Here is a 13,105-nt window from a genome sequence, read left to right on the forward strand (position 1 = left end):
TCTGAAAAGTCATGAGATAGAAAACGAGGTAGCAGGTGGGAAGTTGGCTCAGTGGTAGAGCGTTTGCCTTGCATGCCTGGGGCTCTGGGTTCGATTCCTCAGCACCACATAAGAAAAAAGCCAGAAGTGGCCCTGTGGCTCAAGTGGTAGAGTGCTAGCCTTGAGCTGAAGAGCTGAGGGACGGTGCCCAGGCCCAGAGTTCAGTCCCCACGATCAGACCAAACAGAAAAAAGAAAATGAAGTAACCATTGTGAAAAGTGTACGTCACCCACACATCATCCAATTATTCCAGGTGATGGAGGATGAAGACTCCTTGTCACTGAGCTGGCCACTCAGGGCCATCTCTTGGGGTGGAGTCAATAAATCCCCTTGCATACGCCTATTCCAGTATGAAGCCAAGAGGTTGTTCAAACAGATCACGAGTGCCATTCACTACCTTCAAGAGAACTGAATTGTACTCCTAGACCTGACGGCCAACAACGTCCTGTTCAACACCAATGGCAATGTTAAGGTCAGTGATTTTGGCGTTTCAGGGTGACCCCAGGACAGTTGCTAAAGGGGGTTTGTGGAGCCTTACTATTCCACCCCTCTGAAATGATCCTACAAAACATGTTCAGTGGGTACAAGGTGGACATTTGGGGACTTAGCTGTGCTTTTGTATATGATGACAACGGGAAAGTTGCCATTTGAGGAGAATAAGATGACAGATATGGAAACAAATCCTAGAGGCCAGGTACACCGGTCCCCTTTACCAACTACAATGGGACGTGATCTCCTTCCTAAACTGCTGACTGTGGGCTTCAATCTGAGGCCTGCTATTGAGGAGATAATGGAGCACCCATGGCTGGCCCTAAGTGTGGGATTTGGCCTGCTTCCTGATGAGCAACTGCCCAGCAAGCTGGACCCCGTTATTGTCACAGTCATTTGCAACATGGTGTACACGGTAGCTGGTATTAAAAAGAAAGAACAGAGCATTCAATGAAGCCATGGCACCTACCTGCTCATCCATGAAAACATAAAGGAGAATACCAGAAGTGTGGAATCAAAAATGATGCTTTTGGCTAGTCCACCATGCACACCTCCTGAGGACAATCCCACCAGCCCTCTTCCTCCACAAAAAAAGAGCCACCTATTCTGCAGGATGTAACACCTTCAGCTTGTCCTCAAATTTTCAGTTACCTCTGAAGAGAACCCAAAGTGCCAGTCTGCCTGTCCTTCTGCTCTACACCCTGCAGAGCTCCAGTTCCAGCTTCATTTGTGGCCCAGATTCTTTTAGCTGGTCGGGTACACTAGACAGTTTCCACTCAGTGGAAAATGGTCTTCCCTCTGGTCATCCTCAGGGGGAGGCCATAGACCTCAGGTGGAACATTAGACAGGGCTGGAGGAGGGTGGCTAACAGGATAGTCACCATTTTTCGCAGACTTTGCTGCTGTGTGAAGGCCCCAAAGTAATGTTCACAGATTGAGAGCAAAGCTGTCCCAGAGAAAGCAGTGCAGAACTCTGAAACAGCACAGTTGAAAGCCACCAGACTCAGATCTTCGGGGTGAGTCTAACTAAAGCAGAGAGATGTGGAATTGAAGAGCTGCAGGTGGGAAAGGAGTCATGCAGGAAGTTCACACTGTGGAGGTCTCAGTCCAGCATGGCCAGGTTGTGTGACGGCTTCTAGGGGATTCTCCGGCAGGGATTCCTTTCGGAGAAAGGACAGCTGACATCACCAAGGCTTTCCAATGCTGAAAGATAAGTTGAAAGGTGGCCTCAATCTGCTGTACTTTCTGAGCTGGGCATTTACACATCGATCCCTTACTTAATAGTATTGTCACTTTATTGAACAACCTTTTCCCTTGGTCCTCTGAACACTAAGGTGTTTTTGTCCCAAACGCTTCAGGTCATCTCACCTTTCACGTAGGTTGCTTGTGTCCCCAATTGCTAGTTTATTTATTTAGGTTTAAAGTGAGGCCCTTGAGCTTCGTGGTATAGGAATCCATGGATCTCAGGGGCAGGAAGCATCCTGGACTCTGTTTCTCCTTCCGCAGTCTCTAGGTGACTGGGTACAACTACTGAGCACACTACTTACACTGGCTGGGTTGGAGTACAAAGGCAAATCTTCACTGCGAATGGAGAGGTACCTGTCTCCATTCACCCAATGCACTATCAATGGTTTCTGCCCTTACTTTCCTCCATTTAAATGCACTTTCCTGCTTGTGTAATTTCTCTCTAAATCTCATCATTATCCCAACATAAAACCTTCATCCAAGCATCTCTTCTTTCAGAGTTGTTTATTTGCTCACAATCAAAGAGACCCTATTACTAAGACAGGTTGTTTTGAATGGCAACTCCTCCCATGAGTCCCCATTTTCTCTAAGGGGAACCAGAAGGCTGGGTTGGCTGAGTTTCAAATAAGAGAACAGTCTGACCAACCAGAGCCACTGTTTAGACTGGCTAAAAATATGAAGTAGAATAATATTCCTTCCTTGATCGTAGAGGTAGAGAAACCTGTGAAGGAGCAGCATTCCTGAGAAAGTATGGAGATACAGTGGTGCCACTGGATGGACCCTGCCTGGGATGACTGCATCTGGACAGTAGCAAAAATTTGGTAAGGTTGATATGACCTCTACCACTGGGCTATTTGTGTTGGTTTAGTCAGGGCCATGAGATTTCCACAGAGAGGATTTGATTCAGGCTGATGCTGTCTGCCCTTGGGTGACAAGTGTGTTATAGGGAGGATTTGAGCACACCTGACTTTTGCTATATGTGCACTGATGTCAGGAGGCTAAGCCTGCAGAGCAGACTGATGAGATTTTCTGCAGTAGGTAGGATCAGTGGTCCAGCTCAGAGCTATTTGGGAGCAGATCTCCCCTGAAAGAACAAAAAGGGATTCTGGTGAGAGTCCCAATAAGGGCTACAAGAGGGAAAAGATGGGTACAAAGTAAATGACAGGGTGGACACTAAATGTAAAGGAGAAATGACAGGAGGCAAATTAAGAAGGGAGCTGAGGAATCCTGAATTCCACATGGGCCATTTTTCAGTGAAGAAAGTGGGTGGGAAGGAATTAACTGTTGATTTGTAAGACTTCTTGATCACTATTCTTTTTTTTTTCCTTTTGTCTGTTGTGTGTATGTGTTTGTGAGTGTGTGCTGCTACACCTCAGTGCTTTTTTTCTTATGCTGTTTCCTTTGCCTTCTCTGTTCTCTCTCCACTTTTCTCACCTTCTCCCTGCTGCCGCCCACCATTTCTCTTCCTTTGTTTTCATTCCTCCCATAGCTACTCCTATTCTACTTCTCCTGTTCCTCTTCTTGCTGTTCCACTACTACCCTCTACCATTCCCTTTCCCTCTCTTCCTGCTCTTGAATCTGTCTCTCTCTCCCTCCACCTCCCTCACTCTTCCTCTCTCTCTACACTTCTCCCTTTTTCCTTCTTTCCCTTTCTCCCTCTCTGTCTTTCTCTTTTTTCTCTCTCTCAGTTGTCATGGATATGTCTGGTTCTCTCCTGCTTGAGTTATACTTCCAGGCTTGCATTTCTCTATTTACTTGAAGATGGAGTCTTCCCAGACTTGCTGTAAATGCAATCTTCAAGGTATCATCTTGGGAGATAGGTAGGAATACAGACAAGAGCTTACAGCATCAGGGAATGCAATTGACTTTGTTAATCTGGTGTGGCAAAGGTTGCTTTCTCTATTTTGAAAGGGCATTTGTGTATTTATGTGAGGGATAGCTGTGTAGAGTCACCTTACAATTGGTTGTGGAAGGAAGGGGGTGATGGGTTTGTGTAAATGGACAGGGAAGGACGACATATGTGCTGTACAATTGCGCTGAGAGGTGTCAGATTCTTAGTAGAGACTCTATGAGTCCCCAGAGAGGCCCCCTTTCCCAAAGCACCCAGCTTGGGCATGGTGCTTCCGTTTCCCGGTAAAGACTTTAGGCCTCATGGAAGAATAGCAGAGCCCAATTTTTCTCCTTGGGGAATCAACAATGCTATCAAAGCCAAGTTTTAAATATTTGAACATCAAGAGGCCATTTTTGGAATCACAAAGTGTATGAATTAAAAGATATTCCCTTCCGTTCAGCTAGAGGTGGTCAAGGAACAGGAGACCTGAGGAATCATTGAGATAAACTGGGATCTGTGGAAGGACATAGCCTGGATGGACTTTGGTTGTATATGGACCACACCCGTGGATGGACCCTGCCTGGGATGACTGCCTTCCCACAAGAACAAAAATTCGGTAAGATTAGATATGAGCCTTCACACTAGAATATTTGTATTGGTTCACCCAGGGCATTAGAATTGCACATAGAGGCAGTGTTGAGGATTCATGCTGCCTTTGGGTGACAAGTGTATGATGGGGAGGAGTTGGGCAAATCTGGCCGTTTCTCTGTGTACACTGGGTCAGGCGGCTGAACCTGCAGAGTAGACTGATGAGAATAGCAGCAAGAGGAGGGCTGGGGCTCCTGGTGGGTCAGTGGTACTGCTCAGGGGTATTTGAGGAGCAATGCTATTCTCAAACAATGAGATGGATTTGTGGCGAGAGAAGCAATAAGGGTCCAAATAGGCAAAGGATGCATAACTGGTTTAAGACAGGGTTGATACTGATGCTGAAAGAGAGATGAGGAGGAATGTAAGGAATGCTGAACTCCTCATGGAACAATGTACAGTGGAGAGGGTGGGTGGGGAGGGAAGTACTATTAATTTCCATGATTTCTCAATGCTTTTTAATTGTCTTTTTGTTGGTTGTGTGCATGCATTTGGGAATGTGCTGGCTTGAACTCTGTTCTTTTCTCTTTCTCAGTCTCCTTTTCCCTCTGTGGCCTTTCCTTGGGCCCTCCTCCCCTCTACTGTCTCTAATCTCTCCTTTCTTACACCCTCATTCTTCTCCTCTTCTCCTCCCTCTAATCATTCTCTTCTCCCTATCTCATTCCTTCTCATTCAATCCTTTCTCTTGAATTTGTCTCTTTGTCTCTCTGTGTTTAGGTATGTATGCATGTCCCTCTGTTTTTCTCTCTGTCTGTTTTCCTTCTCCCCCTCAGGCCCCCTCTTTCCCTTTTTCTCTCTTGAGTGTGGGCGTGTTTCTGGCTGATGTTTTACCAGTGGAGTCACTCTTCTAGGCCTGATTTTCTACTGAGTTGGACATGGAGTCTGCTCAGGCTGGCTTTATCTACAGTCTTCTCAGTGTCAGTGTGTACAGTAGTTAGGATTATACAGGTGAGCCTCCAGCACCTAGACTTTGTGAATCTGGTACAGCACAGATTGGTTTCTCTGTTATTACAAAAGGAATTTGTGTACTTGTATGAGGGACAACTCATAAAATTTTGGGAAAGGAAAGGGTGTTGGGTTGGGCTGCATGTGGAGAATGGAGAGGTAGAGAATTACGTTTCCACAGTACAAGGGTTTCAGCACTGAGAGATGTCAGATTCTTAGGAGAGACCCTTTGAGTCGCCAAAGATGCTTCCAGTTGACACCCCCTTCCCCAGAGCACCAGGCTTTGGGCATGGTGCTTCCTTTTCCCTGGAAGTTCCCAGGGGAAGCCTCTAGGTCTCATGGAAGAAGAGTAGGGCCTGATTATTTTCCTAGGGCACATGGTGTGTAGGAAGCTTAATTTCAAATATTGCCACACTATAAACCTCCAGAGCCCATTTTTTGAACCAAAAAATGTAGGAATTACAATAATTTCCTTTCTATCAACTAGAGGTGGAGAAACTTTTAATGAGTAAGAGACTTAAGAAAACATGAAAATATAGGAACATGTGGATGGAGATGAGTACAAGCGGACATGAGCAGAAATTTAGTAAGATTGGATATGAACCTCCACCACTGTGATATTCATTCAGCAGGGCATTAGATTAGTGTACTTCACTGAGGAAGTACACTCAGCATGGAGAATGAGAATACTCAAACTTACAAAAGTAGTACATAGTATATATGAAAAGGAAGATTAAGGCAGAAAGAATCAGGATGAGTGTTGGAAATAATCTGTGTTTTTGTGTGTTTGCAGATGTGTGTTGTGTGTACATGTGCACAAAGTTGTATTTTTGAGTATCAGAGTAGACCTCTTTGGCAAGGGGGTTTTGGGGAAGTATAGGGGACTGAGCAGCTGGGTGTGGGGAAAAGCATTCTAGGCAGTTGGAATAGCAGTGGCCCCCAGCTGGCACAGTGCAAATGCCAGTGTGGTTGCAGCAAGGAAGCCTGGGCTCAGTGGGGAGAGACAGGATCAGAGAAGGCACAGGAGCCTCTTGGCAGCACAGGCTCTGCACTACACCAAAGGAAGCTGTGAGCAGAGTGGTGACCCACCATGCTTCAACATTGTCCTGTGGTTCTCCTGTCTACTCTAAAGCCACATTTCTTAGTCTTCAAATATGAAAGGGTGTGTGTGATATTGGTGTTTCTCATGAAATTGAGTGTCCTCCAGTTCCATCCATAGTGTCTGAGTGTTGGTTTCTTTTTTTTTTTTTTTTGGTTCCTTTCTGGTGCTTGAATTAGGACCAGTAAAAGGTCCCTGAGCATTTAGCTCAAGGCTGGAGCTTTACCAGTTTGAGGCACAGCTCCATTTCTGGTTTTCTGAGGGATATTTGAAGTAAGAGTCTCATGGACTTTCCTGCCTGGGCTGACTTTGAATGATGATTCTTAGATTTCAGCTTTCTGAGTAGCTAGGATTACAGGCGTAAGCCACCGATGCCTGGCTCATGATATAGTTTTGATAGTGAAAAGATCCTATCCAGAAGTCAAGATTGCCTGCTCTGGTTCTGGCTCTGCAGTCTTCTTCAATCTTGAAAATTTTTCAAGATTTTTATTGAATGTTTTCAAGATTATATGCCACTTCCACTTAGTCTTGTCTGAAGTTTTATCATGATTTGACTTGGGTCTTGCAGGACTATCGTGAAGTGACACTGTGTGCCTCCCACTGCATCCCACCAGGTGGCTGGAGACATCAGTTTGTCTTGGGAGTGTAGTAGGTAATTTTGATCACTTGAAGATGGCCAAATTTGCCAGTTTTTCTACTGAAAAAATTCTCCTCTCCCTTTGTAACTCAGTGATGTGTGGGAAAACACATAAGGCTGTGGAAATATCCCATTCCTCACATCATTGACAGTTTGCTTATGTATTTACATATTTATTCATGTTTGAACTTGCTAAGGGATTCCTATTGAATGCATTGGGTTGTAATTCCACTCCTGTCATGGTTTTGATGGTTCCAGACTTGGCCAGTGCGAGCCCCTTCTAACAGACTTTATTAGTGCTTTTATTTTATTTTAATTTTATTTTTTTGCCAATCCTGGGGCTTGAACTCAGGGCCTGGGCACTGTCCCTGAGCTTATTTGCTTAAGGCTAGCACTTTACCTCTTGAGCCACAGTGCCACTTCCAGCTTTTTCTCTTTATGTGGCACTGCAGAACCCAGGGCTTCATGGATGCTAGGCAAGCACTCTACCCCTAAGCCCTCATTAGTGCTTTTGTTCTTCACTCATACACAAGATCAATGTTTATTTAGTACCTTCCATGCTCTAGTCTTTGAATCAACTATTATCCAGGAGCTGTGGCTGGATGGCATTTAGAAACCAACATCTGAGTATTAGGTATGTTCTTTGCTTTTGAGATGTTATTGTTCCTAGGCCCTTTTGGAGAAGAGAACTGGAAAATACATAAAACGAATATACAAAATACATGTATTCATGTATATGGGTGTGCATTGATATATACAAGCCCATACATGTATATTTACACATATACACATTTAAATTTATATTAATTTCTTTTAGTAGTAAAGAAATGTAAACTCAGAACCTCTTGCTTGCTTTGCTTGGGTCCTAGTAATTGAGCCCCCCTTTAAGCCCTGCTTTTTGCTGGTTAGTTTGGAGGTGAAATCTAATAAACTTTCCTGCCTGGACTAGTCTCAAACTTCAGTGTTCAAGCTCTTAGCCTCCTGAGTGTCTCAACTTCTGATTTGTACACCAATCTATGTATATATATCCATCTATATATACTCAAAATCATGAGTTCACACTGACACCTCCAACTGCAATCTCACCCCAAATATTCTTCCAGTTTTTTTTCCTTTTCCATATTTGTAACTACCAAGAAACCTATTACCCTTGATAGGATGACTTACTGAGTAATTCATTCTGTTTGTAAACAATCTCCTGTGATTGCCAGTGATGTAAATGTATTTGGCCTTTTTCTATGGTTCTTGACATAGAAATCCAAAAACACTCATGCTTTCCTGAGTAACAGGGGTGGTAGTAGGATCTTTTGCTCTACTATTTGGTCATTGACCCTGGTTCCTCAATCAGAGCTCCTAAGACCTTAGTCATTTCCTGAGTTATAGTAGCATCTGACCCAGAGCTATGAAATCCTTTGGAATTTCCTGTCACAAGAGCATGTTCTAAGAGGTGCAACCCTTGATGTACACCTGGATAGCCTCAGGATGGAAGATGATCTTTTTATGATGGACTGGTAGTGCAAACCTGTAATCCCAGTATTTAGAAGGCAAATGCAGAAGGCTCTTGAGTTCAAGGCAAGCCTGGGCTACAGTCAAACCATCTTTTAAAAAACAAGCTTTTATAGGTACATTATTTGGGGATTAGCTCTTAATTTTGTTTTTTGGTTTCATGAAATTTTGTCATGTCTGTAAAATTTATACTTGCCAAGAGATTCAAACTGCCTGATCAACCCATTCTCTCTATTGCTCTGTATCTGTCTGTCTCTGTCTCTGTCTCTCTGTCTCTGTGTCTGTCTGTCGGTCTGTCTCTCCCCTTCTCTCCCTGTCTCTGGTCGATGTCCTCATGGTTACCACATGGTTGCCAAGGTAGCAGTAGCAGCATCCTCCCATGTGCCCAGTGGCCTTGGCAATGGTCCGCTAGGCTACATGGAAGAGTAGTAGTCCTCCAAGCTCTCACACAGACTTGATTCTTGTGACTATTTACCAGTCCTTTACACACTAGTTCACTCATTTCAGGAGGCATGACTAGTGCTATGAGCCCAGCATGCCTGGCATAGTCCCCGTGTAGCACACTCAGGCCAAGTGCCTGGTGCTACAGGATTCTGCAGCCGAGCTTCTGGTCAAAGTACATCTGACACTGAGCTGGCCTTCCCAGGCTGAAAGGAAAATGGAAAAGTAGCCTGAAGGTGTCTTTACCTTCAGAGGTGGTAGGGGTTGCAGCTTGATCACATGGTGACTTCACCTGACAACCATTCACCTTTGTCCTTGAGGTGGTTTTGTTCCAAATGCTACAGCAGGTAATCACCTTACCTTTCATGTAGGTTTCCTGTATGTTTATATACTTATTTGTTGTATTTACATTTGAGCTGAAGCCCATTGATCTGAGGGTCAGGAGGCATCCTGGACTCTGCTCCTCCTACTGTGGCCTCTAGATGACTGGGTCCAACTCCTGAGCACACCAGTTACACTGGCTGGGTTGGAGCATAAGGGCAAGTCTTCATTGGGAAAGAAATGAGACCTGTCTCCATGTACCATGACAGTGGTTTCTGCCCCACTTTCCTCCATTTCAATGCAGTTTCTTCTGTGTGTGTTTTCTCTATAATCCTTTACTCATCACTATCCCAACATAAAGCCATCATCCAGGAGAACCCGATTTCTCATTTATTTGCTCACATTGGTAAAAGATAAAACACATATTTGAAAGACCCTAATGAATACACCCTGAAGTCGTAATTGCAACTTCCTCTGTTAGCCCAATTTTTCTCCTCAGGTAAACAGAGTGTTGTGAGTGCTGAGTTTCACATATGAGACCACTGTGAACATGTAGAGCCTATTTTTGGAACCACAAAGTATATTAATTAAAATATGTTCTCTTCCTTTCAGTGAGAGCTGGAGAAACCTCTGAAGGAGCAGGAGACCTGAGAGAACACGGAGGTATAGTGGTGCCTGTGGATGGACCAGGCCTCTGTGAACTTGGTCTGAGGATGGACCCTGCCTGGGATGACTACTTCTGGACATGAGTGGAGATTCAGTAAGATTGGATGTGACTCTCCACCACTGTCTTATTTGCGTTGGTTCATCCAGGGCTATTAGATTTCCACACAGAGGAAGTGCTGAAGGCTGATGCTGTCTTGGGTGACAAGTGTGTGATGGGGAGGAGTTGGGCACAGCTGGACTTTGCTCTGTATACATTGGGGTTAGGAGGCTGAGCCTGCAGAGCTAACTGATGAGATTTGTAGCAAGAGGAGGACTGGGTCTCCTGGTGGACAAGTGCAGTTCAGGGTTATTTGGGGAGCAGATCTCCCCTCAAAGAATGAGGTGGGATTCTGGTGATAGAAGCAGTGAGGGCTAAAGAGGGTAAAGGATAGGCACCTGGTGAATGACAGGGTTGACACTAATGCTGAAGGAGAACTGAGAGGTGGAAGGTCATGAAGGGAGCTGAGGAATCCTGAATTCCTCGTGGTCCAGTGTTCAGTGAAGAGGGTATGTGGGGAGGGAAGTACTGTTAAATTCCATGATGTTTCCATGCCTTTTATTTTTTTCCTTTTGTTTCTTTGTTGTGTGTATATGTTTGTGAGTGTTTGCTCGTACCAAGTCTTTATCTCTGTGCTTTTTTTCTTAATTCTCTCTCTGCTTCCTTTTCCATCACTTTCCTCTTTCACCTTTCCCCGTCTTTCCCCCTCTCTACTATCTCTTCCCTCCTCTTCTTCTACCTCATACCGTCTCTTAGTCTACTTTTCCTTCCCCTCATCTTCTTCCTCTCATCTCCCTCTTCTCTTACCTCTCTCTCTCTCTTCCTGTTCTTGAATCTGTCTCTAACTCTTTCCATTTCTCTGTCTTTCATCTCTCTGTCTCAGTCTTTCTTTTTCTTTCTCTCCTTCTTTCAATTTGCATGTTCATGCCTGGTGCTCTACCACTTGAGTCACACCTCCAGGTCTGCATTTTTCTAGTTAATTGATGATGGAGTCTTCCTAGACTGGCTGTCACTGCAATCCAGGTAGCTTCTAGGATAGTTACGATTACATAGCCTCCAGCATCAGGCAGTGCACTTGACTTTGCTAATCTCTTGTGGCACAGGTTTGTTTCTCTGTTGTTATGAAAGGTATTTGTGTACTTATCTGAAGGACAGCTGTGTCAGTGACACATTAAAATGGGTGTGGAAGGAAGGTGGTGTTAGTCTGCTGTGCAGAATGGACAGGGAGAGAAGGACATGTATAGTGCAAGTGTATCAAGACCCTTAGAATATCAGAACATGTGCACACTCAAGGACATGTGCACTCCCATTTCCTAGTGAAAGAGCAAGCAGCTCCCTTTGCATGATTGATTAACAGCTTCCGTCTCTCTTTACCAAGATGTCTCAGAAGCACACAAGCAGATGGCTGGTCAGGAATTCCTCTGGGAATCAGCCTCCTTAAAACCCAACCTGATGTGCACGTCGAGAGGGAATTAGGAAGGAAAATGTGCTCTTTTCTTCCTTCAAGTTCAGCTCTCAATGCAGAGCTAGATGTGTCAAATGATCTCCTCAGAGTGAGGCAGAGACTTCCAGGAGACAAGGCCTTGCTGCCCCAAAAGCTGCAGTTGAGGCTCAGAGTGAGGGAGTGGGCTTCAATTCACATCTGTGGGTTTGGCTTAAGAGGCTAGTGTCTTGTAGTCCTAGTGCAGTAGAGAGTGTGCCTCTTCGCTGCTGTGATTTCAGTGTTGAGTTGTATTGTGGAGATGGGGGAGAGGGGCAGTATGCCAAGCAGGAGGCAAGTCATTTTATGATTCCATGCCAGTCTTGTCTTAAGGGGCAAGGTGAGCTCACTGTCCAAAACTCAGGTCTACCTTTGACTTTTCAATGGATAGTCTGATGCACACGCATGCTAGAACACTCCTAAACCTTTGTGGAACAGTTGGAGTACATTTGGCTCAGTAGGTGAAGGAGATAGGACCAAAAGTTGCCCCAGAGAATGAGGCTCCCACAGCTTAGCTAGAATATCACACAGATCATTACATAGGCTTCTAACCAGCAGGATGGGACCAGGGCTGGAGGAAAGACTTGGAAGAACTGAAGAGGGAGGAGCCAGTGTGGGATGGAAAAGCTTCCCAGAGGAGGAGCCATTGAGCTGGTGTGTGCACACCATCTCCATGTGTGAGATTGAGGTGCACAAGGCTTCAGGCAAAGGGCATGGAAACACAGGTGAGGAGACCACAAGGCAAGGGTGAGAAGGGCTGTGGAAGGGAGTCATAAGAAAGCAGTGGGAAAGAGCTTTGACCATGTGCAACAGGACACTTGTCAAATAAGTGTGTAAGGGAATGGGTAGGCCTTCATTCAATGGACATTTGCTGAGTGACCACAGGGTGAGAGACATCATGCTGAAGACTGACACAATGCTGAGAACAGCACAAAAATATCTCTCCTTGTGAGTTTACACTCAAGCATGGAGAAAGACTTTACCCAGATTTACATAAGTAATAAAGAGAATACATCAGAAGGATGATGTAAGGCAGAAAGGATGAGTGGTGGGAATATTCTGTATGTGTCTGCACCCATGTGTGTGTGTGCATGCATGTGCACAAGGTTGTATTTTTGAGCAGGGTATCATAGAGTAGATCTCTTTGGTGGGTGGGAGTGGGGGAGGATGGGGGATGAGCAGCTGGGTGTCTGGGGAAGAGCATTCCAGGCAGTAGAATAACAGTGGCCCCCAGCCTGGCACAGGTTATCCTGGGCTGCTGCAGAACAGTACAAATGCCAGTATGGCTGCAGCGAGGAAGCCTGCGCTTAGTGGTAAGAGACAGGATCAGAAAAGGCACGGGAGCCTCAGGCTCTGCCCTTCACTGAAGGAGGACTATGAGCAATGCTTCAGCAGTGTCCTATGGTTTTTCTGTCTGCTCTAAAGCTACATTTCTTAATCTTCAAATATAAAAGGGTGTGTCTGATATTGGTGTTTCTGTACCTGCATTATTTCTTTTTTTTTTCTTCTTTTATTGTCAGTTGTGGGGCTTGAACTCTGAGCCTGGTCACTGTCCTTGCACTCTTCAGCTCATGGCAAGCACTCTACTGCTTGAACTACAATGCCACTTCTTGTTTTATAGTAGTTTATTGGAGATAAGAGTCTCAAGGGCTTTCCTGCCTGGCTGGCTTTGAACCGTGATCCTCAGATCTCAGCCTCCTAAGTAGCTAGGGTTATAGGTGTGAG

The 13,105-nt window shown here is 45.0% G+C and overlaps 1 long non-coding RNA gene across 2 annotated transcripts; it reads left to right on the top strand.

Moving 5' to 3' along the window:
* The first annotated feature begins 300 nt into the window (after positions 1-300).
* LOC138824998 (uncharacterized) lies at positions 301-11,279 on the top strand. Of its 2 annotated transcripts, XR_011371264.1 has the most exons (4): positions 301-511; positions 2,482-2,593; positions 4,064-4,219; positions 9,810-11,279. It is a non-coding gene; the product is annotated as an uncharacterized lncRNA (long non-coding RNA). The 2 variants fall into 2 exon arrangements; XR_011371265.1 differs by lacking the exons at positions 301-511; positions 2,482-2,593 and adding an exon at positions 2,632-3,573.
* The last annotated feature ends 1,826 nt before the right edge of the window (positions 11,280-13,105 follow it).

The sequence above is a fragment of the Dipodomys merriami genome, unplaced genomic scaffold (assembly GCF_024711535.1).
Source record: "Dipodomys merriami isolate MVZ:Mamm:240054 unplaced genomic scaffold, mDipMer1.0.p SCAF_1306, whole genome shotgun sequence".
Classification (NCBI taxonomy): Eukaryota; Metazoa; Chordata; class Mammalia; order Rodentia; family Heteromyidae; genus Dipodomys; species Dipodomys merriami.